Below are 19,456 nucleotides of genomic sequence, written 5' to 3'. Positions count from 1 at the left end.
AACGCTAGTTAAACATTACTGGAAAAAGAATGGGAATGTGTTAAATAACGAAGGCATGTGGCATTGAATATTCTACATCGACCAAAAAGTCTGTAGCGGCTTAATTGGAAGAAAAGAAGAAGGAAGAGGTCAGCGTATCAGGTTCATAGTTTGTTCACCCATTTTAAACAATTTCACAAGTGTCAAATGTAGCCAATTGTTTGGGATGTCACGGTTGACATGGTTTGTTATTTCGACTACAAGTACAGGGAAGCTGAAGGGGAATACCCTAAAATTAAAGACGTCATTTAAGATATATTCGAAATATCTTATTGTTTAAAAAGTTATGTTTTGTCTATTTTGCAGGACTTGCGCAGTTAATTTATCTTTTAATAGCATGCAAATAAAAAAAAAAAAAAAATCCATTTTTATTTATATAGCTGTGTTTAATGCTATCCAAAAGAAGAATTACAAATAAACTGGGAAAAGAAGCATACAGTTAATTTGATGCCATTATTCCATTATTTTGATATTGATGTGTAATGAACCGTATCATCTTACCAGTCTCTTTTGCGGTTTACAGAATACCCTGGATAACCAATATGGGGGGTGAAAAGTTTCAAAATATAGTCCGTTTTGGAATCATCAAAAACACAGTTGAGAAGTTTATAAATGGAAATACTTGTGGATCTATATATTTATGTAGATTAAATTAATGTTGTTGTCAAGTTTTGGAAACATAAAATAGATTAAATTTAAACTTTAAAAGTGGGTGAATCGTAAAAACAAATAGTGGTGGATTGATATCAGACTGTGAATCGTAAAAACAAATTGTGATGCCATTCATATTCTCAAATTTGAAGCTGAAGGTGAATAACAATCTACGTTGATCTTCTGTGAACATAGCGGAGAAAATAATATACCATTGGAACCTTCTATACTCGGAACCAGCTTTGAAGGCAAAGGTAAGACAAAACATAATTGTATCATTAAGGGTAGACAAGGTATTGTTGGTCGAAGCAACCAAAAAAAATCGATTTTCATTATCTAGATCAATATATTATTGAAAATGAGCACCTTGATGTTTTGCAAAAGTTCATTCTACAAATCGTATATTTTGCAAACTTGCGTAATTTATTGTTGTTAATGTGTTATGTACGTTTTACAAAAGTGTTGTTGTTTCAGCCCTCTTTACAACGTAACTCAAGAATCGCAGCACCTATAAAAGTATATCTGTGATATTTTAAGTCTTCTATACGCTCGCTATGAATTGAGAAATGCAGTTTTTACCAAAGCGCACTACCATTCGTAAGATGCTGTGAACTACCAAATCACAACAGTTTAAAATAATGAATAATGCGCCTGTCACACTACACCGAATAGGTCTTCCGTACAAGAAACGAATGGTATTTTAGTAAATCCGTTGTTGTTCGTCAATGATCGTTTTATGTTCTTTTTATGTCCTGCTATCATCCGCAAAATGCGTTTCGTGTTTATGTTCGTTAAGTCCGTCGGCAAGTTTTGTGCATGCACAAAACTTGAAACGGAGTGTACCGAATACACATGTTCGGTATTTATCCGATGTGTGTTCGTATGGTGCTGCATATTGCCGGAGTTGGTTCGCTCTCCTTTCGTTCATGTTCGTTCTTTGTTCGTTGCACTCGGCCCGTGTTCGTTGCAAATACGTTCCTGTGAGGCCTTCACCACCGGATAGCATATTTTTGCATTCGGTGATGTACGTTGACCAGTCAACATTAATAGGTAAATTTTCACGGGAAAATTTTCTGGACACGTGACCAATGCGTATCAATGTGAGTGTAACCTCGAGTCTGATCTCTGACCCCCGGCGGTGACCTCGCTATTCAAGTCTTAGTAATTTTGAATTGGAATAGTATTTTAACCGCAATTTTGATAGAAATTTGTGCATTGCAAATTTATTGAATATTATGTTATCTTAATTTTTTCACAATATCATCAAAACGTAATTTCAAAAATATCTATCTACGGAAAAAAATATTTATCTACGGAAACTCTTACCATAACATTATTAACTTGCGACAAGTAACTTATTTTGCCTCAAAGGAAGAATTCTTCCTATTCAAATACATTGGAAGAACACCCGCTGTGCTCGGGGTCACATTCCATAATGCTAATATGTCTGCGCCCATGGGTGTCACGTGTCCAGAAAATTTTCCCGTGAAAATTTACCTATTAATTCTGACTGTTGACCCAGACCGTCTTAGTGTCACACTACACCGGATCGGTCTTCCGTATAAGAAACGGATGGTATTTTAGCAAATCCGTTAGTGTTCGTCAATGTTCGTTTTATGCTCTTCATATGTCCTGCTATTATCCGCCAAATGCGTTTCGTGTTAGGTGATGTTTGTTTAGTCCGTCGACAATACGTTTCAAGTTTTGTGCACGGAGTGTGCCGAATACACATGTTCGGAAGTTGTCCGATGTGTGTTCGTACTGTTCTGTATATATCCTGGGTTTGTTCGTTATTCTTTCGTTTATATACCGCAGGTGTTTGCAAGGTTTCGCAGGCGCTTGTGCCGGATGTAGGCCTATGGCGAACATGTGCATCGATCATGGGGGGACTTTCTGAAGGGTGTGTGACGCAATATCGTATTTCCCCCAGTACTTTAGTGACCCAGTACTTTAGTGACTGACAAGTAGAAAAAAAGGGGAAAGGAGAGAAAAAAGGAAAGAAAGTGAGAAAAATTGAAGAGAGAAGAGAAGAGAAAAAGTTAAATTGCACGTAATTTAGTAGGTCTATGCATGTAAGTAGTATTAAGGGAGGGGCACTTTCTGAAGGGTTAATGGTTACGTTGAGGACGCAATATCAAATTCCTACCAGTTTTAGTGATTGACAAGAAGAGAAAATATGGAAAAGGTTAAATTGTACGTTATTGAGTAGGCCCAGGATAGTTGTAAGCCTACGTATAGGCCTGTGATTATTATAGGCAGTGCTTAATGTGGTTCCTTGGCCCAAAAGCCTGTGAAAATTACTGCTGGCATTTTGTCACCAAAGGCAGTATTTAAGACGGACTTAGGTATATTACTGACTTCAACATATCAATCCATGCATACTTTACCTGAAATTACGAGTCTGAAGTCTTATATCTAAGTGTCAGTGGATCAGTGTAAATTCAATTCGGGCCTTCTTTGTTTTTTGTTTAAGGCAATAATAGTGTAAAAATGATGGCTTCAATTAGGCTTTCGTTTCACCAATTTGCGGCTGTTTCAAACTAAAATAGTAGTGCTAAAATTGGTCCAAAATGACAAATGGCTTCAATTGGGCCTTCATTGTCCAAAGGTTTCTCACCTCTATTGCCCCCGGACGCTGGTTGCCCTGATATATCAGATTTGTAGCCCTTTTGTACTTATTAGCCAATATTTGACCATTTTCGTCAAAGTTTCCCCCCTTAAAAGTCGTCTTTCCCCACTTTGTTCACCCTCTGAAAAAGTGCTTGCTACGTCACTGCCTCTAAGGGGTCAAATATCCTCTCAAACACCCTCTCCTCCCCCACTTTTCTGATAAGGTGGACGTCCCTGTTGGTGCCACATGCAACGGATTCGCCGGTTATTTGTCGGACGTTGAACGATTGAATATAAAACGCCTGCAGGATTATTAGCGGCCACAACGCATAGAGAGACGAACGAGAATCGGACCCCAAAATTTGTCGGACCCCCAAATCCGGTCATTTGTCGGACGTTGAACGATCGAATATAAGACCACAGATAAGACGCCTGCAGGATTATTAGCGGCCACAACGCATATAGAAACGAACGGGAATCGGACCCCCAAATCCGGTCATTTGTCGGATATTGAACGATTGGATATAAGACGGCTGCAGGATTATTAGCGGTAAGAACGCATAGAGAGACGAACGAGAATCGGACCCAAAATCCCACCGAATCTTCTGCCGGACTGGTGATTTTTCCACCGAATAAAATATTTTTGTATTCGGTGATGTACATTGATCCAGTCCGTCGTAGTGTGACAGACCTATAACCTTAAGTATCAACTCTAAACGACCAATTGTGTAATGACTTCACTTATAATTCAAAACCAAGATGAGTGGGCAAACTCTGTAATGTCTGAAATACTGTTAGTATAGTATTTGGTGTTCCACAATGTGGGTTCCCAAGAACTATTGTACTGAGCAAAAATGGGTATAAATGGAATAAGCAAACTTTAGAATTGTTCTGATACTAAGCGTGATGAATTTTGTATAACTTGTGGTGTATCTCAAGGCTCTAGATTATGATATTAGTCTTAATCTATTGTATATTACATCGTCAATACCAAATGTCGGTTCTCAAGAACTATTAGACCAACTATTTTCGAAAATAAACTTTAGAAAGAAGAAATAGTAGAATTTTTCTGGTACTAAACATGATGAATTTTCTTTTATAAACTTGTGGTGTACCTCAAGGCTCTACATCTTATGGCCATTATTGTAAGTCATAATCTATAACATCGTCGACGCAATACTCATACTGTATTCTCAACCTGATGTCAGATATTGCTACGATAATTTATGCGACAATCAATTAACTTTAAGAGACAAATAAAGCGTCGGTAAAAGCGATCAAAACTAATTGTTATGATATTGTGATAGTCATACACAATTTCTAAATATCGCCGTAGATAGTAGAAAATATACATTTTTGTTATCCTTGTTACAACACGGATATAGTTTGACGTGCATTTTACGGTAATCTAAGAATGTTTAATTATTTTGACCCCTGCATTATGGATTTACTCCCTTCCTGGAGTTATCCCATACTTTTGTAAGGAACATTGGAGCTCATTTTATTCTATTTATCTCAAAGAATCGATACTCTCAATCCTTTCTCTGCTCTCACGGTCACGAAAACCCTAAATATGACCCTACTAATTATTATAATAAAATGATGATCCTGAAAATACTGTTATGTTACTAAGACAGTAATAAATGTTGTAGTTGATGATTATACTAACAAGACTTGATGCCACTAAATTTTAGGGGTCATCATTGATGAAACTCTTACATTGGACAAATCACATTAATGCAATATCAAAAACTATTTCTCGAAATGCTTGTATGCTCAATAAGCTATACTGAATACTAGATAATTACACTTCAGTTCAGTATAATTACAGTTCAGTTTTATACTTGGGCTCTGGGCAGATAGGATGAAGACATTTTTAATTGACAATCTTCGTGACTAGCACGACGCCCTAACAAGTTCAGTCACAGAGGCACGTTGCAAGAGCGGAATCCAAGTTCGAATAGTGGTCGTTTTTTTTTCCAGCGTGCCCCTTTGGCTGAATTGCTTAGAGCGTCGTGCTAGTCATATGAACATGAAGGTTGCTGGTTCGAATCCGGTCAGATGTACTGTTTAGTGTTCTTTTTAATCAGCATTAATGTGCGAGGACCGCTGTGGGGAAATATTAAAAACTTCTTCAAGCTTAAATACTATACCAACCAGTAAATCAAGAAATTCACTCTTTATATTGTACCTTAGTATGCGGCATGCCTATTACCCTACATAAACTACGGTATGGGATAAATCATGTAAAAGTTATCAAGATTTGAAAATGTCACAAATCTAATTAACATTTAATGTGTTAGATTCAAGTTTAAACTTAAGGGGGGACTACACCCATTGATTTTTTTTGCATTTTTTTGCATTTTGTGAAGAAATTACAAAAAAAATTGGACAAAGTGGTATGTAAAATGAAGGGCAAATCTTCTCGTTTTATTGGTGGCATCGGTATCAACGTAGCTTACATGCTTTTAAAAGTATAAGCCAAAAGGTGGTACATCACTGATGATTTAAATTCACTTCATTTTGGAAAGCTTACTATCAATGGATTTCGTTAAAATTTTGGATATGTGTTGCTAACACGTTAGGGAAATAAAGTTGATATGTAAAATGGGAATAAGTGGTTCCTGATTTCTTTTATGACTTCATGAACTTGGTGCTCCACAACTATCAAAAAGGAACTGGTTAAAATGCTTCTATTTTCAATGTTGAGCTATATTTTGTATTTTTAACTTGCGACATTATTTCACTGAAACTTAATTAAGCCACAGGTAACAGGTTACCACAACCATACTACAGCAATGTTGAAAAAAATTGTATTTCTTGTCACCTATACCACCATATTGGGTAGTTTTCCGTAAGCTTAACGTTTCTGATTTTGGTAACTATTTTATGTTTATTTGTGAAATCCATCTCAACTAGGCATTCTATATTGTACTCACCATTTACATCCCAAGGTATATTAGTATATCCACCTTGCACTTCTCGATATATATCCAGTTAAAGACAGAATATCAAAATTATTCCTCATTATGATATCACAAACTCTCACATGTGTATTCAAAATTGATGCTTAAATTTGACCTGAACCAATTGACCTATAACCTGACATACGGTGACCTAATAGCCTTTTCTTCTCCTGACAACACATTATAATATTATTGACTAATGACTATACATCCATTGTGTAAGTGTTTATATATTTTGCATGCACCAGTAGATTTTCTATAGAGAGTATAACAAAGGATTTAATGTATTCTATTCATGTACCCTACTTGAACATGCTGAATAGAATAAATCATGGTTTGTTATGAAACACGCATCTGAGTAACTAGGATACAGTAAACAAAATATATATAGGGCTAAAATGACTTACTACAATTGTTTAAAAGCACCTTTTTTCTTCTTTTTTTCACATTTTTGTTTATTTCACATGATCCGTGCATATATCGCCTAGCTATAAATGAAAAAATATTTATTTAGACCAATCAAACCAATATATGGGTGTAGTACGCCCTTAACCTTTATTATTTATTTATTAAATAAGCTCAAATTCAGAAGCATAGTACAAGAAAAGAGACTACTAATAAATATACATTTTCTGATCGTGCATAAAAAAAGAAATGCTGGTCCAATAATAGTTTCGAATTCCTGGAGAATAACAGAAAAACCTGTACAAATACAAAATATTTTCAATTCAAATCTATACTTTGATATGAATGATTGCCCTCGGGGTATGTTTATTGTCTAGTATAGTTTGTACTTTGTTAACTTTTTATCTCGTGATTTCCTTGTGGGAGTCACATTCTGCCTTTATTGCGCTCTCAATATCAGTTGGATTCCAAAAACATACCTCAAAATATACCAGTAAAATATAGCAATATACCAAATGTGACAAAAAAAGGACCCCAAAATCTACTAATTTTTGATTAATTCCGTTTAAAATTACGGTAAATTTCACGTAAATTTTGCTAAAATAACAATAAAGAATCTGCACATTTTACAGATTTTTTTATTTTTAGTTCTAAAATTTTTCTCTCTAATAATATTTATTTGAATTATTGCAAAATACAGAAATAACAACAAATAACAGAACAAATGTTTACACTTCTAATATTAAAATTACAAAAGCAAGTAAATCAGGATGAGTGAATGAAGCCCAAACGCTGGCATATATAAAGTGCCCACTCATCATGTTTATACATAATGAAGAAAACAAATCGGGACAAAATACATAATCCAAAGTATGTTGCAGGATTTGTTGCAAAGTCCCGTTAAGGTGGTGTAAAGATTTGAACCATCAAAGGAATGACCAATGAAATATGGGTATTGGGTTCCAGCATATGAGCTTTAACCAAAAAAGAGGAACTTTTGGTCCATTGATTAATAAATAATGAACACAAGATTTAGGGTTGTTCCGTCTCATAAATTACGTTAGAATGAAAATTGTGTTAAATTTTAATGTTAATGCATACAAAAAGCAATAGAAAAGTGCAACATTTGTTTATGCATGAAAATTTATAAATGGCTATATGATTTCTCACTGAGCCATAAAACATGTTTGACATGTGTGAAACCTTTGGTGTAGATACTGCAACTTTTGTTGGCCACAAATATCATAATTGCTGTATTTCTCAGTGAAGGTGATAAAAGGTAGTGTTACGATTCGTACTTTACTCAAGGCCAAAATCACCTTTTACCCGAACTCACACGAATGCACAACACAAATACACTGTTTGATTATGCTAACAAAATCTAAGTCTTTAATTGAAAGCACGTTATTATTGATACAATATATGATAACAAATGCACATACACAATAATCAAAAATAATCACTCTTTATCTATTTTCTACTTAGCCAGCATTCTTCTTCTTGGCGATCATAAAGTTCCTGCAATGTTCTGGACGACTGCTGTAATATATCCTTATTCACTTGTCCTGCGAAAATCAGCAAAGTCCTTTGTTCACTTGTGTTTATAAATCCTTGCGTATAAAATCCACATACTCCTTGTGCCGTTCTCCTATGCTAAACTCCTTGTGCAGTTCTCCAAATCTCTTTACTCCTTGCGCCGTTTTCTCCAAACTTGGTGCTATTTCCACCTTTCACACAATATCTTCAGGAAGCAGGACTGCGATGCAGTTGTCCCCACTTATTTTGACAGTTGTGTTGCTCCTTTAACCAGACTTCAGCAAATCGGCAGAAGAATATATATTCCTTTCTTGGAAGAAGTACGTTCTTTGACGTATTCTAGATCTTCTCCGACAACACTGGTAAATAATAGTACTTTGACTACATAAAATATTTCTGGTTTGCAATTTCCTTTCTTTGAAGGAATTGGACTGTAAGCATTTTAGCTAGCTAGCCCAGATCAACACTATTAACTGTGACAATAATAAAGGCTATTGCAGCCTGTCAGATCTGTATCCAGATGATAATATTAAATTGTAACAAAATTTCATAAAGTCGCCTCCACAATCCGCAGTAGACCCTGATGTCTTACTTTGGGCCATTTTCGTAGCTTTGAAATAACCATATTTCCAGCTTGTCGGTGAAAATATCCATCCGTCTCCATCGCTCAGAGGCTGTTTTAAATAGCACTGTAGGAAACTCATGATCTCCAGGGCCACATTCAGTAATACTTCTTGAGTATCCTGATTTTAACTGGTTAACATTAAATACTCTCTTTTTGAGAGCTGTAGCTACATCCATTCACATTACAATCAAATCGATACAGGTCTGCCTAGAATTATTATTAACATTGTGTTTTATCCCCCATCTGGGATTTTCCCAATGTTCTAATCATAGACATTAACATTTCATCTTACATCACTTCCTGTGGGTTTTTCCCGTGATGTCATTCTTTCTTTATACAGTCTCAGGGATTTCCCCTTGACATAAATAAATAGTCTTCACAAATGATGTTGTTATTTCCATCATAGGGGTTTTCCAGAAAAGTCTTGGTAAACAAACTATTGCATGATTATAAAGGTAAATTCCCCTAATTTCATAAAATACAATTATACAGGGTACATCACAGTAGTAACAATAAAATCCCCTTAAAAAGGGATGTACCGGCAAAGGGTGAATTACAAAGAGAAACATCGGATTTCTTTTAATATCTATAATAAATTACTGAAACTGACGAATTGGTGAGGCTAAAAATTTTTGCGGTTTATATTATTTCGAAAACCGACTTTTGCGATGCGAAGAACAAGGTCGTGCGCACTTCAATAAAACGTCGAATTTTGTTTTTGTTTACGTTAAGGCGGTTAAATTAAGTTAAATTAGTTCCAAAAGCACTGAAAAGGCCTTTCAGCCTAAAATAACAATGCCATACTTTTCACTCGTATACTCTTTTTTGTCTCATGCTCCGGTCAGCGGCAGTCACTGCATCAACTATTACATCACACAATAGAAACTCATTAACATGTATTGTTTATTCAACTAATTTGTCAACATTAGTATGTATTCAGTGTAACCTATTGTCAACAGTAGAGTGTTTGTTTATTGAATTAGTTCAAGTGTTTGATGCTTTTGCTGAAGGACAAATTAATCAGGGTTGCCAAACCCGTGGTTTGGTAGCCCAAATGGGTGAATTTTGAAGATTTTCCCTGAGACTTTCAGCAATTTCCTGACCTTTCAGCAATGCAGGTGCAAGTCTGGTAAGGCTAAGCATTTGGATGTCTTGAAGGCCTACATTTATTCAACTAAGGGACTGTGCAATAATTCATTATAAACCCTGCTCAGAACTAGAGGGTTTGTCTGATATTGGGTCACTCAGACAAGAGTAGCTGACACGTAATCTGTGCATAATATTTAGGCCCATGTTGAATGTAAGTGTCCTACAAAATTGTAAATTTATTTTGATTGTTCTGAGACTGCACTTCAAATTGTGCTGCATCAGGTGAAATTGCACCTCAACTTTCAAAATGGAGTGAACCCCACGGGTAAAAATATTATCTCAAACATTGAAATTGCACCTGACTTTCTCAATTGTAATTCTAAATGACAATATCCTCTCACCTCACTAGACACTAATCACATTAAATAGAACATTAGAAAAATTATATAAAATATCAATACCGCAAAAGACGGAGACCGCGAAAGACGGGTGACTGCTAGTAAATATAATTATGGTTAAAAAATTATTTAATTGTAAAGATTATAATTGTTCGAACATTTTGAATAAAACATCCATTTGCTGCGATTCTCTCAAATCGGTCCTTTTTGAATTTCCCACATTCTTAATTCTGATGACTTTGTACCGTACTCCCTCTGTTTGTTAGCTTCCCAAGTGGACTACTTACTGGTTAACTTGCTTAAAGGAAGGTGACCTGATATATTTGGAAAATCGAATTCTTTAAAACTTATGCCTAATATAAAATGGCGTCCCTTACAAACATTCATGGAAAAAGAACACGTAAATGTTCCTTGTAAATGTGACTAATTCCTTATGGAATTACTGACATTTATGCAGCGTGATCCTGGTAGTCTATGGTGTTTTATTAATGATAATCATCATGATCATGTAATAAATTGATATCAAATGAGAGATCCTATTTTTCTCATTAACATATTGAAATCCAAATCGGTGTATTTCCAAAGATATCATCAAAAAACTGTTGAATTAGTCTCAAACGTGGCATACCACAGTCGAGACTAATTCAACAGTTTTTTGATGATTTCTCTGAAAATATATCGATTTGGAACGCCTAATTTTAATATGCTAATGAGAAAAATACGAGCTTTCACCTGATATCTAAATCTGCATTTTGATGGGGTTAAGTGGGGGATGAGGTTGTCAATCAGGTTACCCACCTTTAACACGGTTAATATCTATGGATGGGATTGTCGGATTTCTGGCCTTCTAACTGGTGGCTCCATATTGATGGTTAGTTCTTCTGCATGGGTGAAGACAGAGAAATCTATGGTTTCTTCAGGATCTTTCAAAGTATTTTAAAAGTTTATAATTTGAAAGGTTTATATCATTCTTTACCTTAGCATATTCTTTCTTTAGGAAACGCCCAGACTAAACTAAGGGCATGCAGAATGCGTGGGCGCAAGTGACGATGAAACAATTGAATTAGGAATTTTTATCTAATCCACAGCACGATGTTGCAACTGCCAGTAATATTTGTCTTCCTGGTGTCTACTATTCAATACCAGATTGTTCAAGGTCAAACAGGTAAATATGTAATTTGTATGCATTATAATTATAAAATGTTAAAGTATTCAGCTACATTTCTTTCCTGTGGAAACTAACGAACTTCTGATAAACGTTTTTCAAAAGTGTTTCTTTATTATTTGTTTGAAACCTTTCCCAAACGTTCGTACTATTTATGCATAAAACGGCTAATCTATCTTTACAAAACGCGTCTTTTTTAGTAAACAAAAGGCTAAAGATGGCATTATGAGCTATTATGAGATTTATCTTTTATCATTACACTCATCCGCGCAACTGCCACGGTGGCCGAGTGGTAAAGCGCTAGACGCGTAATCGAAGGAAGTTTAGAATCGCTGGTTCGAGTCCCAACGAAGCCTGTGGAAACCTTTTTTTTTTCTTCAAAAAGCATGATCGCATTCCGAAATGAGTCACTTGTCGGTAAATCATGTATCGTATCCTTAAGTATCGAAACGATTATAGATGGTCAGATATATCGTATCCTATTTAATGTATATAAAGCGCAGCTTTCTCCTGCGCATTTTGATACCTCTTTTGTTGCTCTACGATATCATTTGGTCGAGTTATGGGCGCTTGAGTGGCTTCAAGTCGGATTTTGAAAGTTGCCAACAGAATAATTTATGGCAAGCTAATTAGGCCTACTGGTGAATTATATTGTGCAAAAGTGGAACAAATTCGCACGAAGACCTCAAAAATTGGCACTTTTTAGTTTGGCCAGAAATGAGGTTAATTTTGTCAGACACCTACATCCATTATACATTACATGTGTCAACTTGGGGGTGATTGTATGGAACATGCATTGACCTTATCAAAATATTGGGGGGTTATCCCCCACCCCCATCGCCTATGTAGGCCTAATAAACTCAACCTTCTTGAAACTCAATGTTGCTATAGGCCTATACTTGATGAAACAGAAACAAATATAACAGAAAGAACGAACGAAAGAAACCCACATGCGTCAACATGGAGGTGATTCAGTACACCATGCCCCTTATCAAAATATTGAGGAATTTATTATACATCTATGCCTATGTAAAGAAAGAAGAAGGAAGGAAGGAAGGAAAAAAGGAAGGAAGGAGGGAGGAAACATGGAGGTGATTCAGTAGACCATGCCCCTTATCAAAATATTGAGGAATTCATTATTCACCTATGCCTATGTAAAGAAAGAAGAAGGAAGGAAGGAAGGAAGGAAAAAAGGAAGGAAGGAGGGAAGGAAACGAAGGAGTGAAAGAAAGAGGGAAAGAAAGAGGGGGAAAAGAAAGAAAGAAAGAAACTCACATACATGCGTCAACATGGAGGTGATTCAGTAGACCATGCCCCTTATCAAAATATTGAGGAATTTATTACTCACCTTGGGATTTATGCCTATGTAAAGAAAGGAGAAGGAAGGAAGGAAAGAAAAAAGAAAGGAAGGAGGGAAGGAAAGAGGGAAGGAAAGAGGGGAAGAAAGAGGAAAAGAAAGAGGGAAAAAAGAAAGAAAGAAAGAAAAAAAGAAAGAAAGAAGAAAACTAAAGAAAGAAAATGGAACGCAGGAAAGAGAGAGAGAAAAAACTGAAAGAAAAAAGGGAAAGACAAAGAAAAAATAAGTAAAAAGGGCGTTTGGTACAAAAAATAGACAGAAAAAAAAGAAAGAAAGAAAGAAAGAAAGAAAGAAAGAAAGAAAGAAAGAAAGAAAGAAAGAGAAACAACGGGAAAGCTAGAAAGAGAAAGGGAGAGAGAAACGCAAAGAAAGAAAGGGAAAGACAAAGAAAAAATAGACAGAAAGAAAGAAAGAAAGAAAGAAAGAAAGAAAGAAAGAAAGAAAGAAAGAAAGAAAGAAAGAAAGAAAGACAGAAAGAAAGAAAAGAAAGAAAGAAAGAAAGAAAGAAAGAAAGAAAGAAAGAAAGAGAGAAAGAAAAGAAGAGAGAGAGAAGAAAGAAAGTGAACAAGCATAGAAAAAAAATAAAGAGAGAAATGGAAAGCAGGAAAGATAGAGAGAGAAACTGAAAGAAAAAAGGGAAAGACAAAGAAAAAATAAGTAAAAAGGGCGTTTGGTACAAAAATTACGCAAAAGAATTTATGCCAAGAAAGTCGTTTGCAAAGTAGAGGCAACAAATAGAGGCCTACCACATCACTAACCGCGTAATAATTGAGCTGTTAAAAGCGATACCAAATTGCCATGATTACCATTTCCATCGTTTATACTAACCGCTCCCGTTTACTCGCGCGGGTACCCGCTAGTATAGTATTATAGGCCTACGAGTCCCGGGCTACGAGTATGATTTGTTTTGCTTTATTAATTGATTCAGAAATAGTATAGCTATATCAAGGGGGTGACACTAAATTCACGATTGTTCTATTAGCAACGCAAAATCTATGAAAAATTCAGCTGGTTTACTAGCTAGAAAGTGAGGCCAGTTATCGATCCGTTATAGCTCGTTATGAATAATTCATGTTCGACCCCTTGGATCATGTTAATTGAGTTTGGCAAATAACAACGTTGTTAGTTTTGCGAACTTTGCCTGTTCAATGAGAGTATAGCGCGCCCCCAATACATCTGGGCACAAAACAGGCGAAAACGATCCAGTTTAATGAAATGGCGGACGGGTATTCCCATCAGGCACCAGTGATATGTTTTTTCAAAGAAAGTCTACTAATTTGATATGAAATGACATTTTGCAATAGCAAAGTCAAAATTAGGACTTGCTGTCAATAATATGAAGGAAATATGTGACAGAGGCAAGGTGGGAAATACAAGTAGTATTTAAGTTATAATAACCTTTGATACCCGACCTGACCTTCCATCATGGCGCCTTATTCGTCTTTATGTATTTCTATTATGCTCTCAAGTAAAATAAAATACCAATCTGCTCTGAGCAGACAATGTTACTTGGCTCCCAGCATGAATTATTGATTTTATACGGAAGTAAAGAAATGCACAGTGTATGTGCATGATGTGCATGATACTCCAAATATTTACGGTAAATCTGAATAGTGGTCACATGTTAACATATCATGTGTTCGGGAAATCACGTGGCAACATTTTAAGATTTCAGGCTTGTTTACTAGTTAATTGACATTTGTACTCTTTATTATTTATCTTTGTTAATTAACATATATTTTAAATGCTGATAAATCGTGGTTGGCTACCCATGATATCTGTTAAATTCAATGTTTTATGAATATAATTCTACCACGCAGAGGGGGTCACGCAGCAGAATTTCACATCACCTGACTTAGCTAGCATTTCGAAGCTCTGCTCTTCAAATTCATGTAAATTTCAAAGTTTATACATTTAATATATTTAATATGATACTAATTTTTTGTTATAACCAACTGGTACACGAAATATACTAGCTTATTACCTATACAGAAAGGTGATTATCAGCCTTCACTCAGCAAATTGACATGCCCGGCATATGCAGCCATTCTCCGTCTGGATAACATGACTGTCGCCCTCAATACGTCTGGGCGCAAATTTAAATAACAATACGCTATTTACATATCAATGCGGCCTCATGCTAATTAAAGCTGCCCCATCCAGGAGTTCATCTATGGCTATATGCTTCTCGAGTTATCAGCAAATATATCACATTAATTGACTTTGAGGTCCAGGGTAGACTCCTATATGTGCCTGGACACCTCGAATAAGCCGTAAAGTCCCCTCTGGTCATTTTTACATTTTTGCATATTTGCAAAGAGCATGTTTCAGGGATTAAAATGACACCTCAATGAACTTCATATGACAATCAGAAGCAAAGTTGTGGCTTGTTATAGGTTGTCATGAATCAAAACGCGAAACTGAGCAAAACGTGTTCAAAGTTAGGGAAGCATAATGACCATTCATCAGACGGGCCTCAGAAAATGTAGATTATTTCATATTTCCACTTATTTCTTTAAAATAAAACTTTGTATGTGTTTAGAAGAAAGCTTAAACATTTAAAATCTGCAAAAATCTCAACTTCGCCAAAATACGAGATTTGCATGTATTTTCACCTGTAGCTCGAAATGAAGTTTGCCGAGTTTACGGCTCATTCGCCGCGTCCAGCCACATATACGCGATGCTCATGTAAAATACTATGGTAGGCCTATACATAATAAAACACGATGTGGACCGCGGCTAATGTCCTTAAAAATACTACAGTAGGAGTGATATCATAATTACTTATAGATTGTAGACCTACTTGTGTAGATTATTATATCCGCCACACAGAGCGCACACTTTGCCTATGCTGCTGAACTGTCCGTAGCGAAATGGTAGAGCAAAGCGTGTTCACTGAGTATAATCAAATGAGCGCCCAAACCAATTTGGGCGCTGCGCTGCAATAGGTTTGTATTGTAGGTGAACCTCTGTTTTGTGTGCATGCGACAACTCACGCACACCCTTGGGATGGACTAGTACAAAAGGTACCTCTCGTTCGCATAGGCGCTTTACAGTGCGTAACAGAGCCCTTTTTTGAGATTTTAACACTTCAAGTGTCATTTTGAGGTGCGAAAATAAAAATAAAAACTTATCGTACCGCCACAAAAAATGGAGTATAAATTGCAAAAAAGGGCTCTGTTACGCACTGCAGTATGGTTACCAGAAGAACATGTCCGGATTACAGCCTCCTACTACTTTTCGTTAACGAGAAAAACCCTGGGATTTGTCGTCAAACAACCATTTGAGAAAAACGCCTTTAAAACCTAGAAACACCTAATTTGCACATTATGCAAATTATTTCATGCATCAATACAATTTTGCATACTGATTCCTAAGGTACTTGAATTTATTTAAATGTTGACACTGTTTCTAGGCCTGTAATGTGTTCCTTTGAAGAGTTATTGAATTTTAAAGGAGAAAATGTTAAATATAGCCGGCTGAAAAACAATAAAAAAGAAAAGAAATTACAAGATCTTATTTTCTATGTTTTTTATTGTTTTTAGACTTGCATTTGCGTAAATTGGCGAACTAAAATTGACGATAACTTTGGAACCCAATGCCCGATTTGAGTGGAACAAAATAAGAGAGCAAAAAATAGCTTTTTCACCTCAATGTAAGTGCCAAAAGACACCATTTCTGGAATATATGGCTTACCCCCCTTAAAGCGCAACAAACTTGCCACAAGGCTAGCTCCAGATTGCCGACTGGAGGATTTTGTAACGCAGAACACCAAAATGCTCAAAATGGCCAACTTACACACAGTTTTTAGGGCCAAATGGCACAATGCCATATTTGGTTGATCTTAAAACAATAACGGGAAGTAAATACAAGACATCTAGTACTATATATGTTCAACTAGTTACTGTAAATGCAAATACAACGATTTAGTATGTGTTTTGAAAACAGACCCTTGTAAAATTGCCCGAAATGGTAAACTGACAAGCAGTATTTCGGGGTCAAATGGCACAAAGTACCATATTTGGTTGATTTTAAAACAATAATGGAAGTAATAATAAGACATCTGGTGCTATATTTGTGTTGAACTACTTATTGTTAATGCAATTACAAAGATTCAGCACCAAGAGACACTGTATTTTTGAAAATAGACCTTGAAAAATTGCTCGTAATGGCCAATACACAGTATTTTCGGTGTATTCATGTCACAAAGTACCATATTTGGTTGAGTTTAAAACAATAATGAATGACAATTCAAGATATTTTTTTTGTTTAAGTAGTTAATGTTAATGCAATTACACAGTTTTGAGCATCATGATATTCTCTTTTTTAAAACTCCTGGCCCTCAAAAATGCTCAAAAAGGCTGACGAGCAGTACATGATGTATTTAGCAGTGCGCATGGCACGAAATGCCATTTTTGGTCTGGTTTATATTAACAATGGAAGTAAATACAAGACATCTTTTGCTATTTGTATGTTAAACTATATAATTTAGTTATTGTTGATGCAATTATAAAGACTGAGTATCAAGAAACACTTTATATTGAAAATACACCCTTGTAAACTTACTCAAAAATGCCCGACGACTAATATTTCTGATATTCACGACCACATTGAGGGATCGTGTTTTTCATCCATCTTCACCATTTGAAGGGGTGGGAGCATGATATTTCAGACTTTTGGAAATTAAAAACCACATCATTAGATATCAAGGGCTGATGGGTAGTTAATTGGGGTCGTGGCTTTTTGAGTGGTATTAAGCAAGGAGCTTTAAGGAAGGAGAAGCAATAGATTACGTAAAACATTGTTACTTTGATGCCGATTTGATTTGCCTGACAGGCTATTCATAAAAGTGGTACCCTTGTTCGAACAAATAAGTTCCGCCATCACTGACCCAACAGCATTTTAACGCTTTTCCTGGCAGGTCACTGTCAATAAGTGATGAATAGAAAGTTTTATGTCAGTGCACCACTTGAGAAAGTTGTACCATTGTTCTCACGCAACCCAAGGGTGTGCTGACGTATCCCAATTTGGGCGCAAGCACACAAACCTTCTATAGGCGGCGTCCAAAGTGGTTTGAAATTTGAATAAAATGAATGAACACGCTTTGAATTGACAATTCGCTCACAGGCAGCTCAGCAGCTATGGGTAGGCATGCGTTTTGTGTGGTAAGGTGAGTGATATATCGCATACACTCATGATGTGACGTTCGTTTTACGTAACTCGTAACAATAGAATAGAACAAGCACAATAGAACATTAAACCTTGCAGTGCGTTGGCTCACCACCCTACGACATACATAAATTCGCCTAGCCCCATTTTCCTAATATAAAATGTGAAAAAATAGTTTACCGCTGTTAATGTCAGTATATTGTACCAGCGTGCTAGACCAGTACGCCACCTGACTTATAAATGCGATCTTGAAATTTGAAGATATTGAAGAGGATCCCCCTAAAAGGAAAAAAAATAAAGCAATAATGGCCCTGTACATTTGTCTGTTTACTAGTACGAAAACCACCTTGGTTTGGGCTCATGGGGTAAAAGTTCAACATTTTGCGCGCACTGGCCCACAAAATAGAAAAACACACCTCATTTGGGGCTTAAATGGTTTGAAATTTTCGAAAAAGTCTAAGTTAAACAGGGATAAAATATGCTGATTCTCCGACCCAAGCCCCCCCCCCCCCCTAAATTTTTATACTCAGTCCGCCCGTCAAATTGTAAATGTAAACCTGTAATTTCAGATAGTTTGTTCGGGCTAGATTTCGCAGATTTATGGTTAATGTTTGAAAATTTAAACATACATTGTATGAGGTGTCGATTCTCCTTTGGTCCCACAGATGCGCCATGTGATGAGTTCGTTTGTTCCAATGGAGTGTGTGTACCGCAGACATATCTATGTGATGGAGACAATGATTGTGGAGACAACACGGATGAGCAATCTTGTCCCCGGGTAAGATTATATAAGCTTATATAAATTTAATTAATTTTAATAATTTTGCAAAAGAAACGCGCACAACAACATTGTCTTTAATTACTTAAATGTATATTCTATGGTAAAAGGAGCCAGAATTTGATCACCAGTCATGAAATAGGATATCTCGTATTTTGTTTTTATTTGTATAATGAGAACGAATGTTATTATCCTCCCATATTATGGAATACATAATAAAATTAATATCTATTTTACTTATTTAGTTTAAATTCATTAATAAACACACCTCTGCATGTGTAGAGAGAACGGAGTGATGGATTCTTCAAGGGACAAAAGTCCCGTTTTTACATATATATACGTAATGTTTGTCTATATAAATCCGTATCTGAAATAGTTTAAATCAGCGTCTTTCCTATAAAATTGTATAATTATAAAGACTGAGTATCAAGAAACACTTTATATTGAAAATACACCCTTGTAAACTTACTCAAAAATGCCCGACGACTAATATTTCTGATATTCACGACCACATTGAGGGATCGTGTTTTTCATCCATCTTCACCATTTGAAGGGGTGGGAGCATGATATTTCAGACTTTTGGAAATTAAAAACCACATCATTAGATATCAAGGGCTGATGGGTAGTTAATTGGGGTCGTGGCTTTTTGAGTGGTATTAAGCAAGGAG

The 19,456-nt window shown here is 35.9% G+C and overlaps 1 long non-coding RNA gene across 1 annotated transcript; it reads left to right on the top strand.

Moving 5' to 3' along the window:
- Nucleotides 1-834: 834 nt before the first annotated feature.
- On the top strand, nucleotides 835-18,786 carry LOC140149691 (uncharacterized). The gene is made up of 3 exons (XR_011858702.1): nucleotides 835-944; nucleotides 11,408-11,484; nucleotides 18,676-18,786. It is a non-coding gene; the product is annotated as an uncharacterized lncRNA (long non-coding RNA).
- Nucleotides 18,787-19,456: the final 670 nt, after the last annotated feature.

The sequence above is a fragment of the Amphiura filiformis genome, chromosome 4, assembly GCF_039555335.1.
Source record: "Amphiura filiformis chromosome 4, Afil_fr2py, whole genome shotgun sequence".
NCBI lineage: Eukaryota > Metazoa > Echinodermata > Ophiuroidea > Amphilepidida > Amphiuridae > Amphiura > Amphiura filiformis.
The sequence above is the reverse complement of the archived record's forward strand: the minus strand, read 5'-3'. Positions and strand labels throughout refer to the sequence as shown.